The 17679-nt window shown below is 48.0% G+C and overlaps 1 long non-coding RNA gene across 1 annotated transcript; it reads left to right on the forward strand.

The window, feature by feature from the left end:
* The first annotated feature begins 981 nt into the window (after nucleotides 1-981).
* On the forward strand, nucleotides 982-12950 carry LOC141055139 (uncharacterized). The gene is made up of 3 exons (XR_012221480.1): nucleotides 982-11052; nucleotides 11147-11291; nucleotides 12430-12950. It is a non-coding gene; the product is annotated as an uncharacterized lncRNA (long non-coding RNA).
* The last annotated feature ends 4729 nt before the right edge of the window (nucleotides 12951-17679 follow it).

A 17679-nucleotide genomic window follows, 5' to 3' on the forward strand; every position in this document is an offset into this window, starting at 1 on the left:
CAGTGGCTGTGTAATAAAAAAAACAAGATGGACGCCAAGGTGGCAGACAATGAGGCCAATGAATGTATCTCGATGGCAGGCTAAAAAGCCCAAGACGGGCGCACACAACTGGTAAGGAAAAAGGCCAAGTATTGGGACCTTTTGGCCATGGGAAATGGTGTGCTTCGGTGGCACGCCAACGGGAAAAGGGGTGCGCTTCGTTTGCACGCCAACGGGAAAAGTGTGCTCCGATGGCACGCCAGCGGGAAAACTGTGTGCTCCGGTGGCACGCCAGCGGGAAAACTGCTCCGGTGGCACGCCAACGGGAAAAGGGTATGCTTCGGTGGCACGCCAACTGGAAAAGGGTGTGCTTCGGTGGCACGCCAACACGGGAAAAGGGTGTGCTTCGGTGGCACGCCAACGGGAAAAGGGTGTGCTTCGGTGGCACGCCAAGGGGAAAAGGGTGTGCTTCGGTGGCACGCCAACGGCAAAAAGGGTGTGCTTCGGTGGCACGCCAACTGGAAAAGGGTATGCTTCGGTGGCACGCCAACTGGAAAAGGGTGTGCTTCGGTGACACTTCAACTAGAAAAGGGTGTGCTTCGGTGGCACGCCAACGGGAAAAGGGTGTGCTTCGGTGGCACGCCAACGGGAAAAGGGTGTGCTTCGGTAGCACGCCAACGGGAAAAGGGTGTGCTTCGGTGGCACGCCAACGGGAAACGAGTGTGCTCTTGTGGCACGTCAACTGGAAAAGGGTGCGCTGCGGCATCACTCCAACGGGAAACAGGTGTGCTCCAGTGGCACGGGTAGGGGAAGGCTATGTGGGGCTAATTATTTTGAGTTTAAGGCTATAAGGGGCACAATATATTAAATTGAGTTCTTTGTGGGACGCGTTATATTAATTGGAGGGCTACATAGGGCCCATTGTATTAAATGGAGGGTCATGTAGAGCCTTTTATGGGGCCCATTACATTATTTTGGGTTGTGCAGTGCCCATTACATTAAATGTTGGGCTATATGGGGCCTGTTACATTAAATGTGCTATATGGAGCCCATTCTACTCTCTGTAGGGCTTTGTGTGGGGAGGTATACTGTTGGCAGTTCTGGCTAAAAAGGCCAAGATGGGCACCCTGCAGGCAAATAAAGTCAAAGAATTGACTGCGGTGTCAGGCTAAAAAGCCCAAGATGGGTGTCCAGGTGTTAAGCAAAAGGGCCAGAACATGTACCGCAGTGTAAAAAAAACCCCAAGATGGATGCCATGGTGGTAGACAATAAGGCCAGTGAATGTATCTCGAAGGCAGGCTAAACAGCCCAAAATGGGCACACTGGTGGTAAGCAAAAAGGCTAAGTATTGGGCCCTTCTGGCTGGCCCACGGGAAATGGTGTGCTCCGGTGGCACGCCAACGGGAAAAAGGTGTGCTTCGGTGGCACGCCAATTGTAAAAGTGTGTGGTCTGGTGGCACGCCAACGGGAAAAGGGTGTGCTCCGTTGGTACGCCAACAGGAAATGGTGGGCTTCATGGGCACGCCAACCGGAAATGGTGGGCTTCGGTGACACCCAACGGGAAAAGGATGTGCTCCGGTGGCACGCCAATGGAAAACGGATGTGCTACGGTGGCATGCCAACGGGAAATGGTGTGCTTTCGTTGCACGCCAGCTGAAAAAGGGTGTGCGGTGGCACGCCAATGGGAAAAGGGTGTGGTCCGGTGGCATGCCAACAAGAAAAGGGTGTGCTCTGGTGGCACGCCAACCGGAAATGGTTTGCTTTGGTGGTATGCCAATGGGAAAAGGATGTGCTCCGGTAGCACGCCAACAAGAGTGCTCCGGTGGCACGCCAACAGGAAAAGGGTGTGCTCCGGTGGCACGCCAACAGGAAATGGTGGGCTTCGGGGGGCACGCCAACCGGAAATGGTGTGCTTCGGTGACACCCAACGGGAAAAGGATGTGCTCCAGTGGCACGCTAATGGGAAACGGATGTGCTACGGTGGCATGCCAACGGGAAATGGTGTGCTTTGGTGGCACGCCAGCTGAAAAAGGGTGTGCGGTGGCACGCCAATCGGAAAAGGGTGTGGTCTGGTGGCACGCTAACAGTAAAAGGGTGTGTTCCGGTGGCATGCCAACAAGAAAAGGGTGTGCTCCGGTGGCACGCCAACGGGAAAAGGGTGTGCTTCGGTGGCACACCAACGGGAAACGGGTGAGCTCTTTTGGCATGTCAATGGGAAAAGGGTGTTCTCCGGTGGTAAGAAAAAGCTATGTGAGGCTATTTATTTTGAATTTTAGGCTATAGGGGGCACAATATATTAAATAGAAGTCTTTCTGGGTCCCATTATAATAGTGCTATGCAGGTCCCATTATATTAAATTGAGTTCTTTGGGACGCATTTTATTAATTGGAGGGCTACATGGGGCCCATTGTATTAAATGTAGGGTTATGCAGAGCCTTTTACATGGGGCACCTTACATTATACGTTGGGTTGTGCGGTGCCCATTACATTAAATGTTGGACTATATGGGGCCTATTACATTAAATGTTGTGCTATATGGAGCCCATTCTACTTTATGTAGGGCTATGTGTGGGTGGGCATTATACTGTTGGCAGGGCAGGCTAAAAAGGCCAAGATGGGCACCCTGCAGGAAAATAAAAAAGTCAAAGAATTCACCGCAGTGACAGGCTAAAAAGGCTAAGATGGGTGTCCCGGTGGTAAGCAAAAGGGCCAGAACATGAACCGCAGTGGCAGTGTAAAAAAAACAAACAACCAAGATGGACTCCAAGGTGGCGGCCATTGAGGCCAATGAATGTATCTCGATGACAGGCTAAAAAGCCCAAGATGGTCGCACAAGTGGTAAGCAAAAAGGCCTAGTAGTGGGACCTTCTGGCGGGCCCATGGGAAATGGTGTGCTCCGGTGGCACTCCAAAAGGAAATGGTGTGCATCGGTGGCTCGCCAACGTCAAATGGTGTGCTTCGGTGGCATGCCAACGGGAAAAGGGTGTGCTTCGGTGGCACGCCAAAGGGAAAAGGGTGTGCTTCGGTGGCACGCCAAGGGGAAAAGGGTGTGCTTCGGTGGCATTCCAATGGGAAAAGGGTGTGCTTCGGTGGCATGCCAACGGGAAAAGGGTGTGCTTCGGTGGCACGCCAAAGGGAAAAGGGTGTGCTTCGGTGGCACGCCAAGGGGAAAAGGGTGTGCTTCGGTGGCATTCCAATGGGAAAAGGGTGTGCTCCGGTGGCACGCCAACGGGAAAAGGGTGTGCTCCGGTGGCACGCCAACGGGAAAAGGGTGTGCTTCGGTGGCACGCCAACGGGAAATGGTGTGTTCCGGTGGTACGCCAAAGGGAAAACTGTGCTTCGGTGGCATGCCAATGGGAAATGATGTGCTTCGGTGGCATGCAAATGGGAAATGATGTGCTTCAGTGGTACGCCAACGGGAAATGGTGTGCTTCGGTTGTACGCCAACGGGAAAAGTGTGTACTTCGGTGGCACGGGTAAGGCAAGGCTTTGTGGGGCTAATTATTTTGAATTTAATGCTATAGGGGGCACAGTATATTAAATAGAAGGCTTTCTGGGTCCCATTATAATAGGTGCTATGCAGGTCCCATTATATTAAATTGAGTTCTTTGTGGGACGCATTATATTAAATGTAGGGCTACATGGGGCCCATTGTATAAAATGGAGGGTTATGTAGAGCCTTTTATATGGGGCCCATTACATTAAATGTTGTGCTATGTGGAGCCCATTCTACTCTATGTAGGGCTATGTGTGGGGGGCATTATACTGTTGGCAGGGCAGACTAAAAAGGCACAGATGGGTACCCTGCAGGCAATTAGAAAAGTCAAAGCACTGCGGTGACAGGCTAAAAAGCCCAAGATGGGTGTCCCGGTGGTAAGCAAAAGGGCCAGAACATGTACCGCAGTGGCAGGGTAAAAAAAAAACCTAAGATGGACGCCATGGTGGTAGACAATAAAGCCAATGAATGTATCTCGGTGGCAGGCTAAAAACCCCAAGAACGTGCACTGGTGGTAGGCCAATGAATGCACCCCAGTGGCAGGCAGAAAAGCCCAAGATGAGCGCCACGCTTGTAAATAAAAAGGTCAGAGAATGCACCCCAGTGGCAGAATATAAAGCCTGAAATGGGTGCCCTGGTCGTAGGCAGAAAATGTACCCCGTTACTAAGCTAAAATGCTCTGGAGGGGCAGCCTGGCGGAATGCAAGAAGACCGAAAAATGCACCCCAGTAGCATGCTAAAAAGCCCAAGATGGGTGCACCGATGGTAGGCAAGAGGCCAAATGGCACACCCTGGTGGCAGGCTAAAAAGCCCAAGATAGGTGGTCCCAGTGGTAAGCAAAAGAGCCAGAGTGTGTACCCTGATGGTAGGCAATAAGGCTAATGAATGCTCCTCAGTGGCAGACTAAAAAGCCCAAAGTGGGCACCACATTGGTAAATATAAAGGTCAGAGAATGTACCCCGGTGGCAGAATAAAAAGCCTAAGATGGGTGCCCCGGTGGTAGGCACCCAGGCCAAAGAGCACCCCGGTGTCAGACTGAAAAGCCCAAGATTGGCACCTCCGGTGGTAAGCAAGAAGGCAAGTATTGGGCCCTTCTGGCGGGCCCACGGGAAATGGTGTGCTCCGGTGGCACGCCAACAGGAAATGATGTGATCCGGTGGCACGCCAACTGAAAGTGTGCTTCGGTGGCAAGCCAATGGGAAAAGGGTGTGCTCCGGCACGCCAACGGGAAACAGGTGTGCTCCGGTCGCACGCCAACAAGAAAAGGGTGTGCTTCAGTGGCATGCCAGCGAGAAAAGGCTGTGCTTCGGTGCCACTCCAACGGGAAACAGGTGTGCTCCGGTGGCACTGGTAAGGGAAGGCTATGTGGGGCTAATTATTTTGAATTTAAGGCTATAGGGGTCACAATATATTAAATTGAAGGGTTTCTGGGTCCCTTTATAATAGGTTGCTACGCAGGTCCCATTATATTAAATTGAGTTCTTTGTGGGTTGCATTATATTAGTTGGAGGGCTACATTGGGCCCATTGTATTAAGTGGAGGGTTATGTAGAGTCTTTTATATGGGCCCATTACATTATATGTTGGTTTGTGCCGTGCCCATTACGTTAAATGTTGGGCTATATGGGGCCTATTCCATTAAATGTTGGGCTATATGGAGCCCATTCTACTCTCTGTAGGGCTATGTGTGGGGGGGAGTTATACTGTTGGCAGGGCAGGCTAAAAAGTCCAAGATGGGTTTCCCGGTGGTAAGCAAAAGGGCCAGAAAATGTACCGCAGTGGCAGGGTTAAATAAAAACCCAAGATGGACACCATGTTGGTAGGCAATAAAGCCAATGAATGTATCTCGGTGGCAGGCTAAAAAGCCCAAGAACGTGCACTGGTGGTTGACCAAGGAATGCACCCCAGTGGCAGGCAGAAAAGCCCAAGATGAGTGCCATGTTTGTAAATAGGTCAGAGACTGCACCCCGGTGGCAGAATAAAAAGCCTAAAATGGGTGCCCTGGTCGTAGGCAGAAAGTGCACCCCATTACTAAGCTAAAATGCTCTGGAGGGGCAGCCTGGCGGAACGCAGGAAGGCCGAAAAATGCACACCAGTAGCATTCTAAAAAGCCCAAGATGGGTGCATCGGTGGTAGGCAAGAGGCCAAATGGCACACCCTGGTGTCAGACTGAAAAGCCCTAGATAGGCACCTCTGGTGGTAAGCAAGAAGGCCAAGTATTGGGCCCTTCTATCGGGCCTACGGGAAAAGGTGTGCTCTGGTGGCACGCCGACCGGAAATGGTGTGCTTCGGTGGCACACCCAACGGGAATAGGGTGTGCTCCGGTGGTACGCCAACTGGAAATAGTGTGCTTCGGTGGCACGCCATCGGGAAAAGGTGTGCTTCAGTGGCACGCCAATAGGAAAAGGGTGTGCTCCGGCACACCAACGGGAAAGGGGTGTGCTTCGGTGGCACGCCAACGGGAAAAGGGTGTGCTCCGGTGGCACACCAACAGGAAAAGGGTGTGCTTCGGTGGCACACCAACGGGAAATGGTTTGCTCCGGTGGTACACCAATGTGAAAACGGTGTGCTTCAGTGGCATGCCAATGGTAAATGATGTGCTTCGGTGGTACGCCAACAGGAAAAGGATGTGCTCCGGTGGCACGCCAACAAAAAAAGGGTGTGCTCTGGTGGCACGCCAACCGAAAATGGTGTGCTCCGGTGGCACGCCAACGGGAAAAGGGTGTGCTTCGGTGGCACGCCAATGGGAAACGGGTGAGCTCTTGTGGCACGTCAACGGGAAAAGGGTGCGCTCCGGTGGCACGGGTAAGAGAAAGCTATGTGGGGCTAATTATTTTGAATTTAAGGCTATAGGGGGCACAATATATTATATAGAAGTCTTTCTGGGTCCCATTATAATAGAGTGCTATGCAGGTCCCATTATATTAAATTGATTTCTTTGTGGGATGCATTATATTAATTGGAGTGCTACATGGGGCCCATTGTATTAAATGGAGGGTTATGCAGAGCCTTTTATATGGGGTCCATTACATTATATGTTGGGTTGTGCGGTGCCCATTACATTAAATGTTGGGCTATATGGAGCCCATTCTACTCTCTAGGGATATGTGTGGGGGGGCATTATACTGTTGGCAGGGCAGGCTAAAAAGGCCAAGATGGGCACCCTGCAGGCAAATAAAGTCAAAGCACCGCGGTGATAGGCTAAAAAGTCCAAGATGGGTTTCCCGGTGGTAAGCAAAAGGGCCAGAAAATGTACCGCAGTGGCAGGGTTAAAAAAAAAAACCCAAGATTGACACCATGTTGGTAGGCAATAAAGCCAATGAATATCTCGGTGGCAGGCTAAAATGCCCAAGAACGTGCACTGGTGGTTGGCCAAGGAATGCACCCCAGTGGCAGGCAGAAAAGCCCAAGATGAGTGCCACGTTTGTAAATAAAAAGGTCAGAGAATGCACCCCGGTGGCGGAATAAAAAGCCTAAAATGGGTGCCCTGGTCGTAGGCAGAAAGTGCACCCCGTTACTAAGCTAAAATGCTCTGGAGGGGCAGCCTGGCGGAACGCAGGAAGGCTGAAAAATGCACACCAGTAGCATTCTAAAAAGCCCAAGATGGGTGCACCAGTGGTAGGCAAGTGGCCAAATGGCACACCCTGGTGTCAGACTGAAAAGCCCTAGATTAGCACCTCTGGTGGTAAGCAAGAAGGCCAAGTATTGGGCCCTTCTGGCGGGCCTACGGGAAAATGTGCTCTAGTGGCACGCCGACTGGAAATGGTGTGCTTCGGTGGCACACCCAACTGGAAAAGGGTGTGCTCCGGTGGCACGCCAACTGGAAAAGGTTGTGCTTCGGTGGCAAGCCAACTGGAAAAGGGTGTGCTTCGGTGGGACGCCAACAGGGAAAGGGTGTGCTCCGGTGGTACGCCAACTGGAAATAGTGTGCTTCGTTGGCACGCCATCGGGAAAAGGTGTGCTTCGGTGGCACGCCAATGGGAAAAGGGTGTGCTTCGGTGGCACGCCAACGGGAAAAGGGTGTGCTTCGGTGGCACACCAGCGGGAAATGGTTTGCTCCGGTGGTACGCCAATGGGAAAACTGTGTGCTTCAGTGGCATGCCAACGGGAAATGATGTGGTTTGGTGGTACGCCAACAGGAAAAGGATGTGCTCCGGTGGCACGCCAACAAGAAAAGGGTGTGCTCTGGTGGCACACCAACGGGAAACGGGTGAGCTCTTGTGGCACGTCAACGGGAAAAGGGTGCGCTCCGGTGGCACGGGTAAGGGAAAGCTATGTGGGGCTAATTATTTTGAATTTAAGGCTATAGGGGCACAGTATATTATATAGAAGGCTTTCTGGGTCCCATTATAATAGTGCTATGCAGGTCCCATTATATTAAATTGAGTTCTTTGTGGGATGCATTATATTAATTGGTGGGCTACATGGGGCCCATTGTATTAAATGGAGGGTTATGCAGAGCCTTTTATATGGGGCCCATTACATTATATGTTGGGTTGTGCGGTGCCTATTACATTAAATGTTGGGCTATATGGGGCCTGTTACATTAAATGTTGTGGTATATGGAGCCCATTCTACTTTATGTAGGGCTATGTGTGGGTGGGCATTATACTGTTGGCAGGGCAGGCTAAAAAGGCCAAGATGGGCACCCTGCAGGCAAATAAAGTCAAAGAATTCACCGCATTGACAGGTTAAAACGGCCAAGATGGGTGTCCCGGTGGTAAGCAAAAGGGTCAGAACATGAACCGCAGTGGCAGTGTAAAAAAAAAAAAAACAAGATAGACGCAAAGGTGGCAGGCAATGAGGCCAATGAATGTATCTCGATGGCAGGCTAAAAAGCCCAAGATGGGCGCGCACAACTGGTAAGCAAAAAGGCCAAGTATTGGGACCTTCTGGCCAACGGGAAATGGTGTGCTTCGGTGGCACGCCAACGTCAAATGGTGTGCTTCGGTGGCACGCCAACGGGAAAAGGGTACGCTTCGGTGGCACGCCAACGGGAAAACCGTGTGCTCCGATGGCACGCCAATGGGAAAAGGGTGTGCTTCGGTGGCACGCCAACTGGAAAAGGTTGTGCTCCGGTGGCAAGCCAAATTGAAATGGTGTGCTTCCGTGGCACGCCAACGGGAAAAGGTTGTGCTTCCGTGGCACGCCAGCGGGAAAAGGGTGTGCTTCGGTGGCACGCCAGCGGGAAAAGGGTGTGCTTCGGTCGCACACCAACGGGAAAAGGGTGTGCTCCGGTGGCACGCCAACGGGAAAAGGGTGTGCTTTGGTGGCACACCAACGGTAAAAATGTGCTCGGGTGGCATGCTAACGGGAAAAGGGTGTGCATCGGTGGCACGCCAAGAAGAAAAGGGGTGTACTCCGGTGGCACGCCAACGGGAAATGGTGTACTTCGGTGGCACGCCAACGGGAAAAGGTTGTGCTTCAGTGGCACGCCAACGGGAAAAGGGTGTGCTCCGGTGGCACGCCAGTGGGAAAAGATTGTGCTCCGGTGGCACGCCAACAAGAAAAGGGTGTGCTCCGTTGGCACGCTATCGGGAAAAGGGTGTATTCTGTTGGCACGCCAGCGGGAAAAGAATGTGCTCCGGTGGCACCCCAACAAGAAAAGGGTGTGCTCCTGTGGCATGCCAACAAGAAAAGGGTGTACTCCGATGGCACGGCAACTGGAAAAGGGTGTGCTCCAGTGGCACGCCAGCTTGAAAAGATTGTTCTCCGGTGGCATGCCAACAAGAAAAGGGTGTGCTCCTGTGGCATGCCAACCAGAAATGGTGTGCTTCGGTGGCACTCCAACGGGAATTGGGTGTGCTCCGGTGGTACGCCAACTGGAAAAGTGTGCTCCTGTGGCACGCCAACAAGAAAAGAGTGTGCTCCTGTGGCACGCCAACGGGAAAAGGGTGTGCTTCGGTGGCACGCCAAAGGGGAACGGGTGTGCTCTTGTGGCACGTCAACGGGAAAAGGGTGCACTCCGGTGGCACGAGTAAGGGAAGGCTATGTGGGGTAATTATTTTGAATTTAAGGCTATAGGGGGCACAATATATTAAATAGAAGGCTTTCTGATTCCCATTATAAGAGTGCTATGCAGGTCCCATTATATTATATTGAATTCTTTGTGGGACGCATTATATTGGAGGGCTACATGGGTCCCGTTGTATTAAATGGAGGGTTATATTATGTAAAACAGTGGGGGTTTCATTATATTAAATGGAATGCTTTGTAGAGCACATTATAATAGGGCTATATGTGACCCCTTATATTAAATGGAGGGCTATATGGGTCCCATTATATGAGGAAATCTGTCAGGCTCATTATATTAAATGGATGGCTATGTGGGGTCCACTATATTAAATGTAGCGCTATGTAGAGCCCCCATAAATTAAAAACTTTTTACAATAAAAAACGTCTTTTAGAGTTACAGCTGCCAAGCATAAAAACCTGCTATAAATTGTAAATCAAACCCCCCTTTATCACGCCCAACGTTAGGGAAAAATAAAATTAAAAAAAGCATTTATTTCCATTTTCCCATTAGAGCTAGGGTTAGGGTATGTGCACACGTTGCGGATTCTCCCCCGGATTTTTCTGCATAAAATCCGCAGCTCTTGGCAGAAAACGCATGTGCATTTTTGATGCGTTTTTGATGTGGTTTTTGCTGCGGAATTGTCTGCATTTTTTCACAGCAACAGATAAAGTTTGCCAAACTAGACTAAAGAAAAAAAAAAAATTGATGTTATTATCTTGTCCAACCCCTTCTTCCATTCTCCATTTTGCTTTTACCAAATCAACAATGGTGAGTGCCAGAAATGAGCAGCAGAGTGCCCAGCGGGCTGAAGAGTATTGCGCGCAGCGCTTATCGGTCCGCAGGCCATTCAGAATACTCATGCTGGGGTGTTTGCTGCAAATCCTGATGCGTCAGAGAGAGCAGGTAAGATAAAGTAGATTAGGGTTGGATTAAGTTAGGGTTGAGATTTGGTTTAGGGTTGGGATTAGGGTTAGGAATGCGATTGGGGTTGAGATTAGGGTTATGGTTGGGATTAGGGTTATGGTTGGGATTTGGATTAGGGTTGTGATTAGGGTTTGGATTGGGAATAGACTTGGGGTTGGGATTTGGGTTATGGTAGGGATTTGGATTAGGGTTGTGATTGAGATTAGGGTTTGGATTAGGAATAGACTAGTGGTTGGGATTAGGGTTATGGTTGGGATTAAGGTTGTGATTGGGGTTAGGGTTTGGATTAGGAATAGACTAGTGGTTGGGATTAGGGTTATGGTTGGGATTAAGGTTGTGATTGGGGTTAGGGTTGGGATTAGGGTTTGGATAAGGAATACACTAGGGTTATGGTTGGGATTAGGGTTATGGTTGGGATTTGGGTTGGGGTTAGGAATAGGTTTGGGATTAGGATTGGAATTCCGAAAATTCTTGACATGTCTTTGTTTTTTCACTGTGTTGTGTACTAAAACAATATTTTTATTTTAGGCCGAGCAGCAGCACAGGGGAAAGTGAGCCTGTAAATTGTGGGTGCACCCACTCTTAGTGGAGAGAACAGAGAAAGGGCATTTTTATGTTCTTTACAACGATTTGAGGAGGTAAGTTGCCAAATATCTCAAGATAGTTTCCAACTTAGAATGTGTCCGAAAATATATAATCATTTTTTTTCATTTTTTTATGTCAACTTTGCAGATATCCGGAAAAATTTGTCGTTCTACCGGCTTACAATCACCGCCTTTGATAATCTGCTACAAATCTTGTGTCCCCATCTTATATTGGCCGATACGTTAATGAGGAAGGCCATCATTGCTGAGGAAAGGCTGCTCATCACTTTGCGGTAAGTAACTAATTTTCTGTTTGTATGTCATTAGGCATCTTTCACACGTCAGTGTATCCGGTACGTGTGATGAAAGTTTTCACATGTACTGGAGACACTGACACATGTAGACCCACTTAAATTAATGGGTCTATGCATATGTCAGCGTGTTTTTGCGGATCATGTGTCAGTGGGCAAAACACGCTACCATGTCAGTTTTTTATCAGTTGCACGGTCCACAAACTGTCATGCACACGTGCACATGGAGAACACACATTGATGTCCTCTTTGTAGCACGCATTGCACTGGTGAAGCGCTACAGGAAGCGCTGTTCCCTGGCGGCAGGTGCTCGTATCATTCTCCCCTGGTCTGCAGGATTTCACTGCCATCAAGGAAGAATGGGATTTGTCTTCAGCACCTGCCACCAAAGTAACTGCACTTTCTGTAGCGCTTGTTCCCTGCTAGCCATCTGTGTGGAAATGATGCAGCACATGGGCGGCACACGGTTGCCACATGTGTGCCTCGCACACAGACACATTGACATGGATATCTTTGGTACAGTCTTTTACGGTACCACAAATATCCTGATATGTAAAACACGCCTGGAACCTGTCTGCATTGTTGCTGCTATAAGATGCGTCCACTGTCTTTCAGGGCTTATCTGCAGCATTCTATAATTAACCGCCCCGGTTAATGCACTACCACTCTCCTGCTTGCTTCATTGCTGTACTGCGCAGGCGTACTTTTATGTTCTGATGAGTATGGACCAAAGTCCGGAGGTGTGCATGCGCTGGGCCTCTCAGACCTTTCCTGGCGCTTGCTCACTGCAGGAATTCGTTCTGCCCTCAACAGGCCAGATAACCACGGCTGAGCAGTAGAGCGTTGAAGCAAGCAGGAGGGCGGTGGTGGTGCGAGAAGATCAGAGTGGCCTGACACGGACCTTCAGCTCCCATCTGACGTGACCGCCCCACGCAATTGTTTGTAATTTTGTGTTTATTTAGAGCTTTCGTGTCAGACCGGGGCGTTAGCGACACCATTATAGAATGCTTCAGATAAGACCTGAAAGGCGGTGGACGCATCTTATAGCGGCCATAACTGTTGACAGGTTCCCTTACATTTTTGTGTGACATTTCTAATAATCTTTTAATTTTCTTTGCAGATTTTTAGCCACAGGAGAGAGCTACACATCTTTACACCTCCAATTTAGAATTGTAAATCCACCATCTCTAAAATTGTAAGGTGCACATGTACCGTCATCTGGCAGAAGTTGCAGCCCATGGTGATGCCTTCCCCAACCGAGGAGACATGGCTGCCGGATGCGCAACGTGAGTCTGGGAAGGCCATCCAACTCGGGTGTGCGTGTGAGAGAAGCTTTTACTGACTATTTTATGAGTCTAGAAGGTCCTGTGCACTGGCAAAACTCCTGTGATGGTGTTGGGCACCCTGAACAGCAGTGAAAGATGAAAGAATAAGATTGAGCGGCACCAATGAAGGACCCGTCAAGCAACATGAAAATGGTTTTTTTAGTAAAAAAAAATTATTCTGTATGTATTTGGATTGTTAATTTTATGTGTGTTATTTTTTTCTTTTTACTAAGTGGGTTTTGTTCCCAAAAATGTTCAAGATTCTTCTACTTCCCATAGTCCTGTGCCCTAGACTATCATACATATCCTCTACCTCATAGTCCTGTGCTCATGTACCCATAACACAGGTTATAGCCCTTTTATATCCCCCTTATGATAATGTTTATAAAGAAAAAACCAAATGACTAAGTTATGGTACTGCGGGTAATAGCTAGTGTTGATGCATCCGTAGGGTAACTTGCAGTTGGTGAGGGTCCCAGCATTTCAGTGCTGTATGGTCGACTTGTTTGGTAGTCAGGTTGGGTTTGTTGTTGGGCTTGGTTTCTTTTCCAAAAAAACCCATCAAAATTTCATCATATGGAGAAATTGGAGCAGGGTCCTGCAGAGCTGTCAGTGACATTTGCACCAGATTCGTGAAAATGGACTGCCTATCCAGTGTCAGTGAGCGAGCCTTGTTTGCAATTTGCAAGGCAAAAAAATCGAACTCATCCTCTGTCGTTAATTTTTTTTTATCACTGCCAGAGTCTCAGTTGCAGCTTTGATGGTTGTATCACTTTTTTTTTTAGTTTTTTTTTTTTGGTTGGCTCTCCTGACACCGGATAGGCAGCTCTTTGTGTAACCGCTTCTTCGGCACCAGAAACTCCAGCAGCGGCGGACGCAGATGTGCCAGCAGTTGCTGAAGATGGGGCACCAGCAGAGATGGAGAACATGTGCCGACAGCTCCAGATCAAGTTCCTGCTCCATCTTCAGATTCATCCTCAGCAGGAGGTAAAATGTTCCCTTGAGCGCTGTGTGAAAAAAAACAAACATATTGATTGGGGTATGTTTCCATGCTGCGTAGGAGCAACGCTTTGGAGGCAGCAAAAAGATTGCTCAGCCGAAAGCGCTGCCAACTTTTTTTTTTACACATGGTGATAACGCATGTTTAACCCCTTCATGACCAAGCCTATTTTGACCTTAATGACCAGGCCATTTTTTGCAATTCTGACCAGTGTCCCTTTATGAGGTAATAACTCAGGAACGCTTCAACGGATCCTAGTGATTCTGAGATTGTTTTTTCCTGACATATTGGGCTTCATGTTAGTGGTAAATTTAGGTCGATAATTTATGCGTTTATTTGTGAAAAAATCAGAAATTTGGCGAAAATTTAGAAAATTTAGCAATTTTCAAATTTTGAATTTTTTTCTGTTAAACCAGAGTTATGTGACACAAAATAGTTACTAAATAAAATTTCCCACATGTCTACTTTACATCAGCACAATTTTGGAAACAAAATATTTTTTTGTTAGGAAGTTATAAGGGTTAAAAGTTGACCAGCGATTTCTCATTTTTACAATAAAATTTACAAAACCCATTTTTTTTAGGGACCACCTCACATTTGAAGTCACTTTGAGGGGTCTATATGGCAGAAAATACCCAAAAGTGACACCATTCTAAAAACTGCACCCCTCAAGCTACTCAAAACTACATTCAAGAAGATTATTAACCCTTCAGGTGCTTCACAGGAACTAAAGCAACGTGGAAAGAAAAAAAGGACATTTTAATTTTTCCAACAAAAATTTTCTTTTAGCATCATTTTTTTCATTTTCACATGGGCAACAGGATAAAATGGATCCTAAAAATTGTTGGGCAATTTCTCCTGAGTACACCGATACCTCATATGTGGTCATAAACCACTGTTTGGGCGCACGGCAGGGCTCAGAAGGGAAGGAGCACCATTTGACTTTTTGAATGGAAAATATGCTGGAATATTTAGCGGTTGCCATGTCGCGTATGGAGAGCCCCTGTGTGCCTAAACATTGGAGCTCCCCCACAAGTGACCCCATTTTGGAAACTAGACCCCACAAGGAACTTATCTAGATGCATAGTGATCACTTTGAACCCCCAGGTACTTCACAAATTGATCTGTAAAAAAAAAAAAAAAAAAGTACTTTTTTTTCACAAAAATTTTTTTAGCCTCAGTTTTTTCATTTTCACATGGATCCTAAAATTTGTTAAAAAATTTCTCCTGAGTACACCGATACCTCATATGTGGTCATAAACCACTGTTTGAGCGCACGGAAGGGAAGAAGCACCATTTGACTTTTTGAATGGAAAATTAGCTCCAATCGTTATCGGACACCATATCGCGTTTGGAGAGCCCCTGTGCACCTAAACATTGGAGCTCCCCCACAAGTGACCCCATTTTGGAAACTAGACCCCCTAAGGAACTTATCTAGATGTGTAGTGAGCACTTTGAACCCCCAAGTGCTTCACAAAAGTTTATAACAGAGCATTGAAAATAAAAAATATTTTTTTTTCCTCAAAAAATTATTTTTTAGTGCGCAATTTTTTATTTTCACAAGGGTACGAGGATAAATTAGACCCCAAGAGTTGTTGTCCAGTTTGTCCTGAGTACGCTGGTACCCCATAAGTGGGGGGGAACCACTGTTTGGGCACACGGCAAGGCTCAGAAGGGAAGGAGCGCCATTTGACTTTTTGAAATGCAAATTACTTCTAATCGTTAGCGGACATCATATCGTGTTTGGAGAGCCCCTGTGTGCCTAAACATTGGAGCTCCCCCACAAATGACCCCATTTTGGACCTAGACCCCCTAAGGAACTTACCTAGATGCATAGTGAGCACTTTGAACCCCCAAGTGCTTCACAAAAGTTTATAACGCAGAGCCATGAAAATAAAAAATGTTTTTTTCCTCAAAAATTTTTTTAGTGCGCAATTTTTTATTTTCACAAGGGTACGAGGATAAATTAGACCCCAAAAGTTGTTGTCCAGTTTGTCCTGAGTACGCTGGTACCCCATATGTGGGGGGGAACCACTGTTTGGGCACATGTCGGGGCTCGGAAGAGATGTAGTGACATTTCGAGATGATGACTTTGATGGAATGGTCTGCGTGCATCATGTTACATTTGCAGAGCCCCTGATGTACCTAAACATTGGAAACCCCCCCACAAGTGATCCCATTTTGGAGACTAGACCCCCCAAGGAACTTATCTATATGTGTGGTGAGCACCTTGAACCCCCAAGCACGACACAGAAGTTTATAACGCAGAGCCGTGAAAATAAAAAATATTTTTTTCCTAAAAAAAGTATGATTTTTAGCCAGCAATTTTTTTTTCACAAAGGTAGCAGGATAAATTGGACCCCAAAAGTTGTCCAGTTTGTCCTGAGTACACTGGTACCCCATATGTGGGTGGGGACCACTGTTTGGGTACACGTCGGGGCTCAGAAGGGAAGTAGTGACATTATGAAATGCTGACTTTGATGGAATGGTCTGCGGGCACCATGTATGCAGAGCCCCTGATGTACCTAAACAGTGGAAACCCACAAGTGACCCCATTTTGAAAACTAGACCCCCCAAGGAGCTTATCTAGATGTGTGGTGAGTACCTTGAACCCCCAAGCGCGTCACAGAAGTTTATAACGCCGAGCCGTGAAAATAAAAAAAAAATTTTCCTCAAAAAAAAAGATTTTCAGCCAGCAATTTTTTATTTTCACAGGGGTAGCATGATATATTGGACCCCAAAAGTTGTTGTACAGTTTGTCCTGAGTACACTGGTGCCCCATATATGGGGGGAACCATTGTTAGGGCACACATAAGGGCTCGGAATGGAAGTAGTGACGTTTTGAAATGCAGACTTTGATGGATTGGTCTGCGGTCGTCGTTACGTTTGCAGAGCCCCTGATGTGCCTAAACAATAGAAACCCCCACAAGTGACCCCATTTTGGAAACTAGATCTCCCAAGGAACTTATCTAGATGCCTGGTGAGCACTTTGAGCCCCCAAGGGCTTCACAGAAGTTTATAACGCAGAGACGTGAAAATAAAAAAAAAAAATTTCCACAAAAATAATTTTTTAGCCCCCAATTTTTTATTTTCCCAAGGGTACCAGGAGAAATTAGACCCCCAAAGTTGTTGTGCAATTTTTCCTGAGTACGCTGATACCCCATATGTTGGGGTAAACCACTGTTTGGGCACACGTCGGGGCTTGGAAGGGAGGGAGCACGGTTTAACTTTTTGAACGCAAAATTAGCTGGAATCAATGGTTGCACCATGTCGCGTTTGGAGACCCCCTGATGTGCCTAAACAGGAAACCCCACAATTCTAACTTCAACCCTAACCCCAACACACCCCTGACCACAGCCCTAACCCCAACACATCCCCAACCCTAATCCCAACACACCCCTAATCCCAACCCTAACCATAACCCTAATTCCAACCCTAGCCCTAATTCCAACCCTAATTCCAACATAACCCTAATTCTAACCCTAATTCCAACCCTAACCCTCTTTCCAACCCTGACCCTAACCCTCTTTCCAACCCTAACCCTCTTTCCAACCCTAACCCTCTTTCCAACCCTAACCCTCTTTCCAACCCTAACCCTCTTTCCAACCCTCTTTCCAACCCTAACCCTCTTTCCAACCCTAACCCTCCTTCCAACCCTAACCCTCTTTCCAACCCTAACCCTAATGGAAAAATAAAAATAATTTCTTTATTTTATTAGTTGATCCTGCCTATGGGGGTGATAAACGGGGGGTTTATTTACATTTCATTCTATTTTGATCACTGTGAAAGTGATCAAAATGAATGAATGGAAATTGGAGCCGGCGGGCGCACTGCGCATGCGCCCGCCATTTTCCAATATGGCGGCGCCCATGGTCCGGGACCGCGGGACACCGGGAGCCATAACGGCACTCGGTGAGTACCGGGAGGTGGGGGGGGGCAATCGGAAGCCAGGGGGAGCGGAGGGAAGGCAGGGGGGGGAGATGATGACAGCGGCGGCACATCGCCGCTGTCATTCAGTGGCGGGGGGCAGATTGCCCCCGTTAAC

Source organism: Dendrobates tinctorius, unplaced genomic scaffold (genome assembly GCF_039654945.1).
Source record: "Dendrobates tinctorius isolate UK_male_01 unplaced genomic scaffold, ASM3965494v1 ptg000184l, whole genome shotgun sequence".
Classification (NCBI taxonomy): domain Eukaryota; kingdom Metazoa; phylum Chordata; class Amphibia; order Anura; family Dendrobatidae; genus Dendrobates; species Dendrobates tinctorius.